Here is a 19178-nt window from a genome sequence, read left to right as displayed (position 1 = left end):
ATGCTGCGCACACACGCACAGCATTGGATACCTTCCTGAAGGAGACTGATGTGTTTCATCTAAAACATGGCGTCATCTGTGCTAAAACCTTTGACTTTTCTGATGCGATTGTACCGTTGGTCTGATGCATTTGATGTCCTTGAGTATCAGGCTAGAGTAGCGCTTTGACACAGCAAGCCGTTGAGTAGCGTGCAGCAAACAAGAAGTCACACACAATACGAAGTAGACCAGTGAATGGTTGAGTAAATTGGAGTGACGAGCAGTTTTATTGAGACACAATCAAAAAGGCCTGCAGGGCCTGAATCCTTGTTGAAGCTTTCTGTCTGTTGTTCTGTTACTTTGTATGTTTTTGTTTTGTCTTAATGATACCGTAATGAGGCAAAATCCATATGAAATACCCGCCATTTCTGGGATAGTCACATGGAAATTGTACGAAATTATGGTGGAGCCAAGTAAAACGTCTCCACGAGAACGTCGTCTGTTTAACGCTGCAACGCGGTTCTATAGTGTGAAGGTATGCGTGATGCTGCTTAGAGTGCAGTGTCAGCGGCGCCTGGTGACTACAACTGGCTCATCGCCGCAAGCTCAGCCGGAGTTGGCGCGTCGCCAGGCCTTCGATGGCATCTCAAGCGCTCGTGACCTTTGCGACCTCATTCTTCAAACTAAGACACTGCAGTAGTAGAAGGCCGTTTAGCCGCATTACCAGCACCTGAATGTTCATCGGTGCTGTTCTGTACACCATGAATCGCATCTGGTCCTGGAACAGTTCCGTGCACACCACCACCGACACCAGAATTCGATGCGGAATCTGCAAAGAATAGAGCTGTAATGTACTCCCTTCACCAGCTTGAAGTGTGGATTAAAAAAAAATAAAGCGGAACGAGTGACATGGAAAACTCTGAAAACGTATACCGCGTTTTTTTCGTTTGTTTTTTATACGGTAACGCAATTTTGAGAAATATACTGTCAAGTTATTCGGCGGAACTATTGAAAAGGCGGCCATACTACTCATTACTTGTACAAGAAATCCAATTGCACAAGCGTTATTTAAAAATTTCCTAAATAACTTTTCAGCTAATTACTTTATTGCATATTTTCCAATATACGAATAGGATCCAGTGCTTGGAACGACTTTTGAAATTAGCAATAGTTCGGAGATTAGCGCCGTGAAACTTGCGGTATAAATGCACTATAGTTCCCGTGACATTCTCAGTTAGACGCCTTTTCTTCTGCACTGCAGCTAAAAAAATAACTGGAACACCTATTGTATTTCGTCGCAATCTTTGGTAACACATACCTCAAAACTACTGTCATCTTCAAAATTTGTTCCAAGTTGATAAGTGCCTCGCGAATTCACCACCTACAATTCGTACACTGCACAGGCGCCTTGAAGTAGCTTAAACGTTAGCTGCCCGTGGTTAGGTAATTAATCGATGATGCGTGTAGATTTCTGTAGTAGTCAAGCTGAAATATTAGATTTATTCTACATGGCACACGTGACTTTTAAAAATTCTGTTAGCTCCGTGATTGCTCTTCTTCTACAGTTTACAGAAATTTACAAATACTTCCTCTAACAAAGTGCACTCATCAACTGAAGTAGTCAAGCTAGAACTAGGCCTGAATATATACAGTGCCAAATTCATCGTTCAAAATTTGTTGTTAACCGCTAAAGAGGTCCGTACTCGAGGACAACTTTGCACACGAAGAAATAAACGAGCTACACAATTACACTCGCAATTTTTTGTAGCGTTGAAGTGGCTATCAACCATGGGGAATATGTTTCGTGGTTGTCGTTCCCGCGTGAAAATGTTGCTCTTCCATAACGAAAAAAAAAACATGACCCTTTTTTAAACCAATAGTTACATGTTTCTAAATTTGTACATTAAGCTGCGCAAAATGTCAGCGTCAGGTAAACATGTGTGACACCAAACGTGCGTACGCACACGGTTAAATGTTTTGTCTGATAAAGTCCGAAAGAGTATGGCAACGTTTGTAAGTAAACTTTTCTGTTCTGTTTTCTGATAGCCTGTTTTTTTGTTCATTCGCCAAAATACCGTATGTATTGTTTTTTCCGAAATTTCACACAAAAAGATTTGAAGATACATTATTTTATTAAGGAATGAACTTTTACTCCTATCGCGACTACAGATTTCCTATTGTTTTCAAGAGTCAAATGCTGGGATGCGGTTGTTACCGATAACTCCTGTACAGTTAAGCACCCTATGTATAGAACGTAAGACAAAAAAAATCGCCAGGGTACGGAGGGTGGCTACAAACAAAACACCGCGGGTCCATTGTCACGTCTCGGCGTAGCTCTTTATATATAAACAGCTTGGCCCGCATTGGCTGGGACACGCGGTATAGATATACTGCAAATGTGTAGACATAGTAACAGAATAAAAGACTCTAAATTGTATCCTGTCCTCGCATAGATACCGTAAAAAGTTGCACGAAGCATAAAAACAAAAAAATACTGAGCTTTACACGCAATGTTAATTACAAGGCAGTCTGCAGTACTTCGCATCGAAAAGAAGCCCACAACCCGGAACGAATATGCAGCCCAACTTGCCTGCGTTCCAGCGACACATGCACGTGTACCCTTCGCACGTCGAGCGCACATTCGGCTTCCCCGCGTGCTTTCGGTGACACTCGGCGTCGCACCAAGCCTCTTTACATTCTGGAAGCAGGCAGAGAGACGTGATTAGAGAATCGAACCTTTATCAACAACCCTCTACGGGCACTTACTGCGCATGTTTACGCTAGACCACTAAACAAGCGACGGCCACTGGAATGTCAACAAATAATCAGCAGATGAGTTTTCACCCCTTCGATGGGGCTGCCCTAAGGGCTGCGCATGCGAACGCCCATTCGCCGAAAGTAGCTCTTCGAGCAGTGCCGAAGGGAGATGTATCGGCAGCTAACGTGCATTTTGCTAGACGTGGCCGTGATCACTGTCCCTGTAACTGTTAACTGCAGTGTATCACTCACAACTTAATTGCAGCTATGTGCGCCACGGCTGCCCGAAAAGCGCTAACTCACATGCTGCTCTTTAGCAAGTCTGTCTGCGCTCGTGAAAGCGACATGAAAATGAGTGTAAATTTTGAATGCCTGCTGTGGACCACATCGTATAACAGGCGGCAAATACAACATTCTGCTAGGGTCCTAGTCAGTTATTTATCTACAATACGCAGTGCCCAGTAAAAAAAATACCGCAGAGGTTATCTGGTGAAAGAGGAGGGGAGGTGGCTAGTGTGTTAGTGATCTTACGAGTCTCTCGCGAGGTGCCCTTGAGGGCCTCTGCGAAGCTCACCTCGGCTTCATCGGCTTCACGCTCACCATGTGATGCGTGAAGCCGGTGCATACCGGGATTTTGAGCGTTCTTGTCGGGATCTAGATGGAGCTCTGGAGCGGGAATGGCTCCCCCTTGACGGTGTGTGGGAGCGTGGCCTGGTTCTGGTGTTGAGGGTGGAGGGGCCAGCTTGTTTCTAGGTGGCTTGGCTGGTTGCCCTTCGTTCCCCGATATGCTTGCGGATGACGTACGGGGTTTTATAACGAGCGGCAAAGCTTTTGTCCGCGGTGAGATGGGGACCACCACATAGCGAGAACTTAAGGATACAGTTGTGGTCGGTGGGGGGGGGGGGGGGGGGAGGGTTGCGGACACCAGAGCCCCGGCATATCTTGTTATTTGGGCAGGGACAAGCAACCATACGGTGTCCGAGGCGGCCACACTGACAACAAATGTCGATTTGCTTCCGATATAGCGAACATGGGAGTAACATGGAGCCGTAGCGGACCTGATAAGGCACATCCAGTCCGTCAAAAGCGATGATCACTGTTGTACTAGAGGCGATGCGCTTGGCTGCCAAGGTTGTCGGGTTTCGGGCAGTGGGAATTTTGTTGTGGATCTGCTGGGGGGTCTCTGTGAGTGGGATGCCATGGATGACCTCCCTGACATGGATCCCGGCACATGCGGGCCCTGTCCACTCACACCTCCCCAATCTCAACGAGGTCACCCACTCCATTGCGCGAGGCCTAGTCAACCGGGCCGGAGTCACTGGAGATGAGTTAGACACCAGGGACAATCTGACCACCTATAACTATCTCGATAAAGCCTTCTACCTCAGTCGCCGAACCTGCCCCCCGACTTCACCCCAAGTTCAGCCGGGCGGAGGCTACCACCCTGCGTCTACTACAACCAAACACGTACCCTTCACCCGCCCGCCTCCACCTTATATTCCCAGACGATTACACTACCTCCAGCTGCAGGTGCTGTGGCATTCACCCGGCTACGCATCCGCATATGCTGTGGGAGTGCCCAGCACAGTACACACAGACTAACACCACGACCCTCACGTCGAGGTTGCATAAGGGTCTGCGGAGCTCCGCTCTCGACGACCAAACCTGGGTGACCCTAACGACCCTGAGGAGGAAGCGAGGCAAGCCCTCGACGTCCCCTCATGGGAGGCTTAGGCCCGGCCATCATAAAGTGCTGGTTCTACAATAAAAGTTTATACCCCCCCCCCGCCTCTGCCGAGGTAATTGCGTGCACCCCACACCCCCACGCCATAAAGCGTCCGTCCATGCCCGATCTCGCAAATGTAGTCTTATGCTACGTCCAAGGTGGAGACGCCAGTACCTATAGCTCTCTTAAATTTTCTTTCTCACTACGAAAGACGAAGACGAAGTGCCTTTCAAGCAGAACGCCGAGCCTTCCAGCTCTACTCATTTTGTGAATTTCTTAGACTTTACGAGCCAACTGCTGTTTCCTCTTTAACTGCGACGCAGATGGAGACTTGCGCGGGTCCGCCGGACTCGGCAGTGCCCGTGGCAGATGCCTCCAGGAGGCGCAACGACACCGACAGCGACACTGACAACGACGACACCATGCAGTAATATGTCCGCAGTGAAGATCCTTGTGACGACACCTTCTAGCTGGTGCGGAGTCGTAAAGCAAAGCGAAGGTTTCTCAGCACATTACCGAATTCGAGTGAGTGAGATCTTCGCCGAATACCGAGGTGCTCACCGTCCTGTTCGCGCCAGTTCTCGCCACTGACAACCTGAGTCGCCTCAACAAGCAAGTCGTGTCTTCACATCTAGAGGCGCTGGTTCCGAATGAAATCAAAGACATCAGAGTAAACACCCGTAAGAACGTCCTAGCAATTGACGTAGAACACGGGGCTGCGTTGGATTCTTTGCGCAAAGTTACGGAACTTGACGGGATGAAAGTCCACCCTCATATTCCGCTGGGCAAAGAAGTCAGTACTGGCGCAATTTTCACAGAACTTGAGGGGATGAAAGTCGACCCTCATATTCTTCTGGGCAAAGAAATCAGTACTGGCGTAATTTACGATGTTGACGAGACCATTGTCGACTCCGATCTGTCGATCTTAATCAAGCCAGCTACAGAAAACACCATCATCACAAACGCATTTCGTCTCGGCACGTCACGGTGTGTTAAGATCGTATTTAAGGGTGAATCTCTCCCACCGCATCTAAAAGTGGGCAATTTCCGACACGCAGTTCGTCCCTTTATACTAAAACCACTGCAGTGCTGGAAGTGCATGAATCGTGGCCATGTGAGTAGTGTGTGCAATAACACTACCGTCTGTCTCGCTGCACTGGACCCCACATCACTAACACATGCGAGGTCAGTGTGCTGAAGTGCACCAACTGCAGCGGCCCTCACGATGCATCTTCGAAGCAGCAACATTTATTAAGCGACGACGGTGACGCCGCCGACGTCGATCAAGAACCTCCAAAGCCTCTGCAGAACGCCAGCCACGTACATTACCACCCACTCTTCCGCCCAGGCCAAATGCACTCAGCTCAAAGGACAAAGCTGCACCGAACAGCACGGCTGCTGAAGTTTGGCCTGCACTCCCGAAGCTTCATGGCCCTACAGAGCGAAATCAGAGTTCTACAGCAAGGGGCACTTCCTCTGTTCCTGATAAATTGCCCGACCAACATCAACAAGTTGTCATGATCAGCTCTCTGGCGAGTGATATTCGTGTTCTTCTGGACAAGCTACAGACACCAACAGCTCAAACTTCGTTGCAAGTGCTGGATGCTGTAAATCCGGTTCTAGCGAGCCTTCAGAAGTGTGTCGCTTGAGAACTTCTATGCAGAAACATGACTCATCGACAACATTGTCGACAACAACAGCGATCATTCCGGCATGATGTCAGAAGTGCCTCCATATTCCAATGGAATGCGAGAGGCCTGAGGTCACGTATTTCGGATTTTCGACAGTTCGTGCTTGACAGCCACTTTGCTATACTGGTCATCTGTGAACCGAACTTATCAGCCTCCATAAGACTATCAGGATATGAACCTTTTGTTTCAACCACGTGTTTCCGTAGTAGTAAGGTTCTGGTGTGCATTCGCAGGGACCTTACGTATTTTTCCCAACCCGTAGCGCCACACGACAGTAACCAATACGTATATGTTATTGTAAAAAAGAAGAGGCTGTCTTTTACTCGTATTGACATCTACCTCTCCCCAACAAGTCAGTTTGATAGCAAAAGACTAGAAGAAATGATGTCTGCTACTCCCGGTCTTTGGATAATAACAGGGGACTTCAACGCTCACCACCATATATGGGATAGCTCCAGAATAAATTTGAGGAGCAGGTCACTAATATCCTTTGCATCAAGCCACAACCTGGGTCTTCTAAAGGACGGAAGCCCAACGTTTCTGCGAGGAACAACGCACAGCAGCTGCCTTGACTTGACTTTGGTGTCACATTGCCTGATTTTGAGCGTGCAGTGGTTCACTGATATTGAAACCCATGGAAGTGATCATATTGTCACGTGGTATGGACGGTGAAGAAAGCAGCCAAACTGGGAAAGACGAAACTAGCGTTTTATTGGGCGAACTTGTGCCCTCAAAAACAAGCTACACCCGAAGAACGGTGATAGCGGCAAACACAGTTCGAAAATCTGATCAGCGGGTCAAGCGCGTCGGCTTTTATACATCAGTCGTCGAACGTTCCAGAGTAATCACTGGGACTCGCGTACCTTCCACAAAGTTCTACATTATTCGCGTCGCGCACACATGCAATCAGATTACAATAGGTTCGGTCACAGACAGCGAATGGAATCATCGATAACATTCCAGAAACTTCTGATACATGCAGGCGCGTCTTGCGCAGTGCGATAACATTTCTTAGTCGTTCAACCGTGTCGCCTGATAAAGACAAACAAGTACACGTGTCAATATCCGCCTCTTAAAAAGCATCGACCCGATGTTGCAAACGAAAGTAATAAAGAAAAACACCCGTAGCAGAGAGAACAACAAAATAAGGAAGTTCGTCAGCGTCCGTAAAATTGTTTAAGAGGCACCACGTGGACCACTTCAGATCGTGCGCGGCGCCGCTGTGAATGCGAAATGCCGTCTGGCACGACCTCATCGTCCAGTGCGCCAATACGTCGAATGACCTTGTAGGGTCCGAAATAGCGTCGCAATAGTTTCTCACTCAGTCCTCGTCGGTGTATCGGGGTCCAAACCCAAACACGGTCGCCAGGCTTGTACTTGACGAAGCGTCGTAGGCGGTTGTAGGGTCGGCTGACGGTACGGTGCTGGTTCTTTATCCGTAGGCGGGCGAGCTGTCGGGCTTCCTCGGCGCCCTGGAGATAGGTAGCGACGTCAATATTCTCTTCGTCGGTCACGAGAGCCAGCATGGCGTCAAGCGTCGTCATCGGGTTCCTGCCGTAAACCAGCTTAAACGGTGTGATTTCTGTCGTTTCTTGCACCGCAGTGTTGTAGGCGAATGTTACATACGGCAGGACGGCATCCCAGGTCTTGTGTTCGACGTCTACCTACATTGCTAGCATGTCGGCGAGGGTGTTATTCAGGCGCTCCGTAAGACCGTCGTCTGTGGGTGGTAGGCAGTTGTCCTCCAATGCCTTGCCTGACTGCACTGCAGAATGGCTTGGGTGAGCTCCGCTGTAAAGGCCGTTCCTCTGTCGGTGATGGGGACTTCTGGGGCGCCATATCGCAGCAGGATGTTCTCGACAAAGAATTTCGCCACTTTGGCTGCGCTACCTTTCGGCAGTGCTTTCGTTTCAGCGAAGCGGGTGAGGTAGTCCGTCGCCACGACGATCTACTTATTTCCGGTTGTTGAGGTCAGAAAGGGTCCCAACAATTCCATCCCGATCTACTGAAACGGTCGGCAAGGAGGCTCGATTGGCTGTAGTAATCCCGCTGGCCTCGTCTGTGGTGTCTTGCGTCGCTGACAGTCTCGGCATGTTCTTACATAACGGGCGACGTCGGCGGTCAGGCGCTGCCAATAATACCTTTCCAGTATCCTCGATAGCGTCCGAGAGAAACCGAGGTGCCCAGCGGTCGGATCGTCATGCAGGGCGTGCATTATTTCTGGACGCAGCGCCGACGGAACAAGATGGTAGTTGGCGCGGACTGGTGAGAAGTTCTTCTTTACGAGTAGGTTGTTTTGAAGCGAGAACGAAGACAATCCTCGCCTAAATGCCCGAGGGACAACGTCGGTGTGTCCTTCCAAATACTCTACAAGGTTTTTCAGCTCCGGGTCTGCTCGTCGCGGTTCAGCGAAGTCTTCCGCGCTTAATACGCCAAGGAAGGCGTCGTCATTCTCGTTATCTTGCGGCGGCGAGTCAATGGGGGCACGTGATAGGCAATCGGCATCAGTGTTTTCGTCCGGACTTGTAGGTTACAGTGATATCATATTCTTGCAGTCTTAGGCTTCACCGCGTCAGCCGTCCTGAAGGGTTCTTCAAGTTTGCTAGCCAACACAAGGCGTGATGGTCGCTTACGACTTTGAATGGCCTGCCATATAGGTAAGGGCGAAAGTTCGCTGCAGCCCAAAAGATGGCGAGGCATTCCTTTTCGGTTGTACAATAATTGCCTTCCGCTTCTGACAACCACCGGCTAGCGTAAGCTATCACGCGTTCAAGTCCGTCTTTTCTCTGGACTAGGATGGCACCGAGGGCTAGGCTACTAGCGTCAGTGTGGATTTCGGTATCGGCGTCCTCGTCGAAGTGCGCAAGTACTGGGGGAGGCTGCACGCGTCATTTGAGTTCTTCAAGTGCATCGGCCTGCGGCGTCTCCCACTTGAACTCCGCATCACATTTAGTTAGATGTGCCAGCGGATCAGCAATGCGTGAAAAGTCCTTGACAAACCGCCTGTAGTCGGCACACATGCCAAGGAATCGACGCACTGCCTTCTTGTCTCTGGGTTGTGGGAACTTTGCGATGGCAGCAGTCTTCTGCGGGTCGGCGGACTCCAGACTTGCTGATAACGTGGCCTAGGAACAGAAGCTCATCGTAAGCGAAGCGGCACTTCAGGGCCTCTAGTACTGGCGCAAGCCGCCTAAGGTGATCGTCGAAATTTCCGGCGAAGACGATGACGTCATCCAAGTAAACAAGGCAGGTCTGCCACTGCAATCCTGCTAACACCGTGACCATGACGCGCTGGAACGTTGCAGGCGCCGAGCACAGTCCGAATAGCATGACCTTGAACTCGTAGAGGCCGTCTGGCATGGTGAAGGTGATCTTTTTGCGATCTCTCTCGTCGACTTCTATTTGCCAGTAGCCAGACTTCAGATCCATCGACGAGAAGTATTTTGCGTTGCAGAGCCGATCTAATACGTCGTCTATCCGTGGAAGGGGGTATACGTCCTTCTTCGTGATCTTGTTAAGTCGACGATAATCGACGAAGAAACGAAGGGTTCCGTCCTTTTTCTTCACCAAGACTATAGGAGATGCCCACGGGCTTTTCGACGACTGGAGGATGTCGTCGCGCAGCATTTCGTCGACTTGTTCTCTTATAGCTTCACGTTCTCGCATCGGTAAGGGCTCTGGCAGAGTAGTCGAGCGCACTCTTCGGTGATTATGCGATGCTTTGCGACTGGTGTTTGTAGAATCCTCGATGACCTCGTGCCTCGTGTGAGGAATTTCCGAATCGTGGGCCCTGGAGAACATACGTCAAACAAACAAAACAACATAGCGCTGCACCATATGCAAGCGCAGGCTCCTCACTCCTGACTCGCCAGGCTCTTACTAGGTCAAAATGAACGCTGATCTTTTCTTTCCCCAATTTTAATAAAGCAGTTCCAACCACCTTTCTAAACTGCTATCCATATCTCCTCGAACTCCCTTTCATGCGGGCATCTCGCGTCCCCAGCTGGCCGGTACACATATCGTCGGCCCGGATCGCTCTCCTACCCGCACAGTCAGAGTGATTTTCCTTTAATTCAACTCTCTCTTTGCCTCGACTGGCGGACAGCTCAACCGACTCTGAAACAACGCAGCAGGTTTTACACGAGCTATGCAACTCGCACTCCTGCAAACTGCCCTCTACTGAGCTGCCCAGCTTACGCTCTGCATCGGCACAAAACTCGTCAGTCTCGATCACTCTCTCACGCGCAGTCCGAATGATTCGTAACTAAATCATCTTTCTCTCGGCTAACTAGACTGGCGGTCAGCTGCACCGATCCCTAAACCATGCAGTTCTCTTCTCTTGAGCTACGCAGCTCGCAATCATGCGTACTGCCCTCAACTGCATCGTCCCGCTGGCACTTCCCTTCGGTACGCAGATCTGGCTCCACATGGGTGCTCGCGTCTGTCGGGTCCGGAGTATTCTGTATTTCGTTAAAACATCATTAACATTACAAGTGACACACACCTGCTTTGACTGTGCCAATTCATCCGCAGCTGGCCTAGTTGTCTCTACAGCGCTCTGTTGCACAGGACCTCGTCGCTAAGGCATCGTTAGCAGCAAGGCCTTTTCCGTTCACCTATGAAGGCGCCGCTAATCTCACAGGCACATCTCTTCTCGTCGACGTTTGGTGAAAATCCGCTAGATACTTCCTCATTCTTTTGCTCTGTACGACCTACAGAATTTTCAGACAGCCGTTGTCTCTGTGCCTTTAACTGCCGAAACTCTTGTAGCTGTTTTCCGCTGCTGCTATCTCTTTCTCACTCTCACGCTCACGTTCTTGATACTCATGCTCACGTTCTTGATACTCACGTTCTTGACGCTCACGCTCACGTGGTTCTTGTATCACCTCCCAAGCAATCTTAATGATTTCATCATCATTGCCACTATCTTTATTTGCCTTTATGATAGCTGGCTTTGTCATCTGTTCCTCCGCCTCAACTCCCAAGTCGTCGAACACCAACAGCAAGTCTGACATTGTCAACCTTCTAAGGTCCATGGCAGCTGCCCCGACTAGTGGTTAGAACTGTTTTCCTTAATTAATTTGTGCAAACACGCAATATGCAACGAATTCCCGATTCCTAGAACTATCAAAATAAACACAAAACATGTGAAGTCTGGCGAAGCAAAAGGAAAAAAACCACGCGCTCACTCACGGTTGCAGCACCACGCCATCTGGTTCATCGGTCCGCTGTTCCCGGTTCCTCAGGACTCTCTGGGTCGAAGGCTCGCTCTTCTTCAATGTTCCCAGTTCTTTAGGACTACTTTGGACGAAGGCTGTTCTTCGCTATTCCAAGTTCCTCGGGACTCCTTTGGACGAAGGCTGTTTCTTCTTCGCTTTTCCTGGTTCATCAGGACTCTCTGGGTCGAAGGCTCTTCTTCGCTGTTGCCAGTTGCTTAGGACTTCATTGGACGAAGGCTCTTTCTTCTTCGTTGTTCTCGGTTCCTCCTGGTTTCTTTGGACGAAGGTTCATCCCTAGTGCCGCCAGCAGCTGTTGTATCTTGAGGATAATCTCACCGCTGTTCCCCAGATATTGGACCTAGCCGTGGAGTGCGAGAGTTGGCTGAGGTTGAGGAGGACTTCGAGATGAAAACTGTAGGTTTGTTTACATACTGTACAGTAAAAACATGAAGTAATTAACAGTCAAGAAGTCATTGATGGCCGGGAGCAGATCGGACGCTGCGGCTCGTGGCAACAAGCCTGTAAGATATGAATGAAGGAATGCTCTCTGCGCCCGGTCTCTGGCTTTTGACCCCTTCGGTGTCTCGAGGTCACGTCCTGTTCGGCGAATCGTCGAGCCCGCTAAGGCATCGTTATTTTCGGCCAATGGTAGGCGCCCGTGCGAGTGCAGTCACGTTAGGCTCAGGGGGTCGCTCCATGGGCTTCACTGTCCGAGGGATTACTTGTCTCCAGTACTGCCTTCCTGGCCTGCAACTGCCGTGACAATAGGTACATGGAGAGGTTGCTCCCTGGACTTCACGGTGAATTACAGCCGTCATTCACTCCCGGTTTGCAAGCGCCGTCACAATAGGCGGATGGGGGTTCCGAGGGCTTCACGGTGACTTACAGCCGTTGTTTCCTCCGGGTTTGCAACTCAGCGAGGGGCGGTGGGTTGTTCTCAAGTGACCTTTCAGAGCCGCAAAGCAGCATTGCTCGGGACCCAGCTTACCTGAAATAGTGCCAGGCCCACGCTACACTTACGGGAAGATTCAAGCAGTGGGACAATAGCTCCATATGCGGTGAACGAGGGGGGGGGGTGCGCCCACTTGTCTGGACGTGCTGCGCCTCGGGAACGTGGTAAATGAGCTTCTGCGCACCTTAATTAGCTGCGATGGCGATTCGATATGGTAGGGTGAACTCGAAAGAGGCTAAGGAAAAGGTTCCGTATCTAACAGTGGGCAAAGCGTTGGAGCATGTACTCATGAACAAATCGCAGAGGTACCTGGAATATTCGGGGCTTTACCCAAACACCGCCATCGGGTTTCGAAACAAGCTCCGAAATTAGGACGCCATGACACAACTGAAAAATGAATTCCTCGATGACACTGCCAACACAAAAGTAAGCAAGCCATCTTGGATTTGGACCTGCAGAGTGCTTTTGATAAAGTGAGACCCACTGAGATCCTGGCCCAGGTGTCTCGGCTAAACATGGGCAAGAGAACATATGCGTACATCAGTAATTTTTTGACGGAGGGGACCACTGAGATCATCGACGGTGACCTGAAGCTCCAAAAGAAGCTCGGCAATGTGGGGACCCCCCAGGGCTCGCTCATCTCGCCATTACTTTTCAACCCTGTAATTATAGGCGTGGCCGAGCGGCTCTCGCGACTCGCGGGGTCCGACACACCATCAATGCCGACGACATAACGCTTTGGATCCCAGGAGGAAGCGACGGACACATCGAGAGTACATTGCAAGAGACGGTTGACGCTGTGGAGGAGCAGCTGGACGGGTCTGGGCTTGTCTACTCCCCAAGCAAGTCTGAGCTGTTCGTGATGCCTCCGAAAGGAGCAGCTAGGAAGCCGAAAGGCAAGGAACCTGCGAGAGATCAAGAGAAAATAAACATCAAGACGAGTGGCGGTCACACGATCCTGGATGTCGAGAAGATACGAGTGCTGGGGATGCTGATTGAGCGCAAACGAGTGAACGGAGAGAGAGTCAACCGTCTCGCGGCCAAAGTCACCACGGTCATTCGCCTCATCAAGAGGGTGTCACACAGAGCAGCAGGCATGAAGGAAGAAAGCCTCACCTGGCTAGTGGAATCCTTCACTATAAGCCACATTGCATAATTTGTGCTGTTGTGCTGCTTTCCACAAATGGAAGCAGTGCGAGCGAGTGCACGCAAAGTGTGCAAGGCTGCACTCGGACTTCTCGACTGCACAAGTACCGACAAGTTCCTGGCCCTGGGAGTTCATATCACCCTGGAAGAAATCGCCGAGGCGCAGAGGACCGTCCAGCTCGCGCGGCTATCGAAACAATAACGAGCAGACAAGTGCTGCGTGACCTAGCCTACGGCCAAAGGAAAGGGCACCCGAAAATACAGAGGTGCCTGTACCGGACGCAACGCAATTAGTAGACAGTTACGGGTATGTCCGGTGCCAAGAAACATGAACCCTTAGTTCCATAAAGAGCGGCGGATGGCGAGGGCCAAGGCGCTCATCAATTTCCATGCCAAAGACAGAGGTGCCGTGTTTGTGGACGCGGCAGAGTATCCAGATGACAGAAAGGCATTCGCCGCAGCAGTCGTCGGGGCATCGACCAGTGCAACGAGAACTGCGGCGAGTGTGCGAACTCGAGGGGCGCATCGAGCCGAGGACGTAGTGATTGCCCTGGCTATCGCCAACCCCGAGTGCATGACTGTGCTCTGCGATTCCAGGATGGCAGTGAGAAATTACGCCAGAGCAAGGATGTGTGGTGAAGCCACGCGTGTGTTGCGTGTGGTCGATCTCGCGAGTGAAAATTGGTGTGTCGTGACCAAGTGGTTTCCGGCGCACATGAGCAGTTATGTGTCGGATGACGGCAACGCAAGCCACAACGAGACGACGAACGCGGCGGCGCGAGGACTAACGAACGGTGCCGCTGCTACTGCGGTTGACCCGTCGTGGTGGTGGGAAACCAGGACAGAATGACCTCCTACAACAAAGTTGTGAAGTGGTACATATTGAAGAGAAGGACTATGCTGCCACTTCATCCGGGCTTGGCCCGTAAGAAAGCGGTGTTATATCGACAACTTCAGACTGGGTCGTTATTCACCACGGTACTGATGAGGCACGTGTGTCCGAGTGTTTATGAAAGTGATCTGTGTTGTGTGAGCCGAAAGGAAAGGGGCACTGTAGCTCAGATCCTTTGCGACTGTACCAAGAATTTGTACGAAGCTGCAACGATGACAACAATCCCACCGCGGTTCGAGGCCGCAACGAGGTGCTACAATCGCGAAGTCCAAGTCCAGGCCGTCCAGCAGACCTCGGCGGGCTCGAAAGGCAACGACTGAACGAAACCGGAGGGAGGCTGCCACCCCAAAAGAGGGGCAGGTGCGGTCGACCAAAGGGAGTAGTGCGGCCACGGGCGGAGTAGAGGCGCCACACGCCGGGAAGACGTCATGGCCGCGTCACGGTGACGCTTCACTTACAGGAGAAGGCTAATCGTTCTGCAGGCATTCCTAATAAAGTTGCTGGGCTTGCTTGGCTTGCTCACATTTCCGAATTTGCGTGCGAGTTGGCGTGTGTACTATTTTTTCCCTTTTCTCTCCTACTTTGGTCTCTCGTGGCACTTTAAGCCTACAATAGCAGGGCAAGCCTTTCACTTCAATGACCTCTCTAGTTATCTTTGAAGTTCCTCTCACGACCGTGCGCATACTTTTACACACTTGTGTATGTGGGCCTCCAGGGAGAAGACGAAGAAGTGGCTCTTGTGCAGAACTCCGTTTTCCGCTAATCTCATTGTACGAGTTTTTTTGCGTGTTTTCGGGAGCCGCCGCTCCCGAGACTTTGGCGATGAAAGCGGAGCGCGCTAGACGTCCGGAGGAGACAGACGTCACAGCGTCCAGCGCGCCTCGGAAGCGCAACCACCTCATAAGCGACACAGGCCGCGAGGACACCATGCTGTACTACTCTGCTTCAGACGAGGATCTATTGCATGACGGTGATTACTTGACAGTTGTGAGGCAAAAAGGAAAGAGGGGAATTGTCACTGCTTCCTCGTCTTCAACAAGGGCGACGGCAAATAACAATGGCACGGCTCATACCATCCTCTTCTTGCTCAAGACGCCAGCCGACGACCTAAATCGGCTAAAGAGGCAAGCCATATCTGTCACACTGGATGCTCTTGTTCCAAATGAGATTACAGATGTTCGAGTCCGTAAGAGCATTCTCGTGGTCGATGTCAAGGACAAAGCAGCGCTGGATATCTTGAGAACAGTCAATGTGTTGGGCAAGAGTAATGTTCTCACCATAATACCACGGACAACGATACTTCATCAGGGGTGATTTATGATGTTGATGATTCAATCAACGACAACGATCTGCCTATTTTGGTTAAACCTGCCACAGGAGATGTCACTATTATTGTAACCCATCGCCTAGGAGAATCACATTGTGTGAGGATAACCTTCCAGGGAGGAAGCTTCTGCCACACGTGAAAGTTAGATTTTTTTCATCATCCAGTGCGACCGGTCATTCTACGACCACTTCAGTGCTGAAATTGTTTGAAGATGGGGCATATCAGCGGCATATGCAAAAATTCGACCGTGTGCTCAAAATGCTCTGAGCAGCACAGCGCTAATGCTTGCTGTGCGACTGATTTTAAGTGTGTGAATTTCTCAGGTCCTCATGAAGCATCGTCGATAGACTGCCCGAGACTCAAGACAGAGCTGAAAGTCCTAAAACAAATGGTGAAAGACAAGTCAACGCACAGAGAGGCCGCCGCCAAAGTGCGACGGCGTCGTACCCGCCGCAGATGATCTTCGTCTGCCAGAATAGTAAGACCGTCGTAAGAAAGACGCTACTTCCAACAGCTGGTGCTCCCAAGACGCTCACCCACACTAGTAACACGGCGTCTGGGGACGCATTGAATACGTCTTCTGCAAACGCCTGGCCTGCACTTCTGACATTAAGTCGTCCAGCAGAACAAAGATCGACGGTGGAATACCAACGCACCAATGACGGCACAGATCGTGTAAGGGGACCAAGACAAGCAAGTAATCGCTACTATCAAGGCTCTAATGAAAATCATTCGCGTATTGATAAATGACATGCAGACGCCATCTGCTCTGGGTACTGGACGGTCTGGATCCTGTACTTGAGAGCCTCCAATAGCAAGCCCAATGGCTCTACCACGTCAGCCGTTCTTCAGAAAAGTCAAGGAAGCGTCTATTACGCAATAGAATGCCCGTGGACTGAAATCCCGTATTGCTGATTTTCGCCATTATGCTTTCACCAATCGATTCCCCATTATTGTCGTATGTGAACCGAACCTACAGAAACTCGTCCAAATCTCAGGCTATGAACCTTATGTGTAATCTACTTGTAATGAAATTAGCCAGGTGATCATCTACATACGGTGTGAACAGACTTACATTGTTCATCTAGTGCTGCTACATGACAGTAATCAGTATGTCTGTTTGACCGTGAAAAAGTGCAAATTTTCATTAACTCTAGTGGGTGCTTACCTTCCTCCATCAAGTCGTTTCGACGGACAGACTGAGTAGCATAATAGATGCGACTCCTAGTTCATGGATTGTTGTTGGGGACTATAACGCACATCATTCAATTTGGGTAAGCGTCAAGGTAAATTCCAAAGAAATAAACCTCGTTTCCTTTGCCTGTGACCGTGACCTTTGCTGTCTAAGCGATGGCAGTCCCACGTTTCTGCGCGGGCGGACGTACAATAGTTGTATAGACTTGGCTTTTGTTTCGTGATGCCCCGATCGCCACATCGTTTGCTTCGCAGATACAGAAACCCACAGAAGCGACCACACTCCTGCCAACCTGAAGATTAAAGGCCTAATCAAATCCGTCCCATTAAATTTTAAAGAAACAATGGATTGACACCCATTTAAATCACTTATGGAAGATGCATGTCACGGAGGCTTTTCGTCCACACTAGAAATTCAGATAGCCAAGGCTATGCAGGATGCTATGCGTTCATTTCGGCCATTGGAGAAATACACAGATGCTGATGCGGAAATACAGAGCCTCCGTGTAATTGTCATCTTACCGTCCGATAGCACTGGCCAGCTGTGTCGGCAAAGTAATGGAGAGCATGATCCTTACATGTTTAGAATGGTACTTAGAATTTTACAATGTCTATCCAGAGGTCGTAGCTGGCTCTCGACGCCGACGCTCGCCAATAGATAGCGTTATTGACCTTGTAACATATGTAGAGTGCCAGAAACATTTGAAGCGAATCACTGCGGCCTCATTCCTTGATATTAAAAGTGCGTACAATGTCGATGATCATGCAATTCTGGACGCCTTAGAAGCTTTAGGGATTGGTGGACACGCCTTTCGCTGGATACGCAGCTATTTGAATAGAAGTTTTTTTCTTTATTTTGACTGAAGACGGACCAACGCCGTCAAGCTATACCAGTCATGGTGTACCGCAAGGCGGAGTACTCAGCCGTACCCTGTTAAACGTGGTGCTCGTTGGTATCGCCGATTCGCTACCGCAAACCGTTCAGCTCTCCGTATATGCAGACGACATTTGCATATGGGCTTAAGGCGTTACACGTTAAGGCGTTAAGACGCGCACTAATTCAGAAAGCTTCAACGGCTGTGTCAACATACCTAAGAAGACAAGGCCTGGTGATTTCAGCTGAGAAATGTGCACTCGTTGCTTTTACTCGCAAAGCGATGGCCCCGTGTGCTTTGCGGATTAATGACCAAACTGTCCAATACAGACGAACGCACCGTTTTGTTTTCTTGGCGTCATCATCGATAGGGACTTGTCTTGGAGCCTTCACGTCTCGTACATGACAAAGCGTTTGACCGCCAGCATTTCTCGCCGGAAAGGCCTGGGGTGCTACAGTACCATCATTGTTGCAACTATATAAAGCACTGTTTTTGGGCTTCCTGCGATGCAGCTTACCTGTACTAGGAAATATTCCCACTGCAATTATCCGCAAACTCCAGAGTGTTCAAGCACAAGCACTCAGAACTTGTCTCGGTCTCCCCAAAACTACGTGATCAATTTCCACAGTGGCTATTGCCGGTGACACTCCTTTGACAGTCTACATAGATAGAGATGTCCTGAGAGCACATATCCGACACCTGACTCGGATTCCCTCACACCATCTTGCTTGCTTGCCAGCAGAAAGGCCACGTTCAACTTTTGCCTAAAGTGTTTGAAGACATCAGTCCTACTTGCCATCAGAATTTACGCCTGCTACACGATTATCAAACCCATTGTGGTGTCTGCACCGGCCGCAAGTGCAATTGGGAATTCCAGGAATCAAAAAGAAAGCTGGAGCGTCGTTGCAATCTTCGAGACAAGCAACTTCGGAACAAATTCACAACGTACACAGATTCCGGCAACATGTCTACACAAATGGTTTGGAAAAACTCAACAGCTCAGCTGCTGCAGTCATCATTCCAGCAAAATCTGATGAAATCAAATTAAAAACTTCATGTGTGACCACATCGACGGATGCTGAACTTGCGGCACTCCATGCTGCACTTAATTTCATTAATCAGGAAGCCCAACAATCTAATTTTCTATGGCCTTCCTGATACTAACCCAAAGAAACCTTCGCACAATCAGAAAAGCTGATCATTGATGAAATCGCGGACATCATAAAGGTAAACCTTGAGTCCAAAGATATCGAACGTGCTCATCGCCTTGGTTGCTATTCACCTAACCGGCACCGTCACATCATTATCAAATTCACGTCATATAAAACGAAATAATTACTCCTGTCTAACGGCTGCAAACTGAAAGACACAAATTATTGCGTGAGCGAAGATTTTATCACCCGCCGGTCGGAACGCCCAC

The 19178-nt window shown here is 49.8% G+C and overlaps 1 long non-coding RNA gene across 1 annotated transcript in view; it reads right to left on the bottom strand.

Annotated features, from left to right (window-relative positions):
- Positions 1 to 243: 243 nt before the first annotated feature.
- LOC135918728 (uncharacterized) overlaps positions 244 to 19178 on the bottom strand; it is a 39703-nt gene continuing 20768 nt past the window's right edge. Inside the window, exons 4-5 of the long non-coding RNA XR_010569745.1 lie at positions 2570 to 2677; positions 244 to 808 (exon numbers count right to left, since the gene is read on the bottom strand). This is a non-coding gene — a long non-coding RNA (uncharacterized lncRNA). The remainder of the gene's footprint in view (positions 809 to 2569; positions 2678 to 19178) is intronic.

This window comes from Dermacentor albipictus, unplaced genomic scaffold (genome assembly GCF_038994185.2).
Source record: "Dermacentor albipictus isolate Rhodes 1998 colony unplaced genomic scaffold, USDA_Dalb.pri_finalv2 scaffold_21, whole genome shotgun sequence".
In the NCBI taxonomy this organism is placed as follows: domain Eukaryota; kingdom Metazoa; phylum Arthropoda; class Arachnida; order Ixodida; family Ixodidae; genus Dermacentor; species Dermacentor albipictus.
Note: the sequence above shows the minus strand (reverse complement) of the source record. Positions and strands in the feature narration are given on the sequence as shown.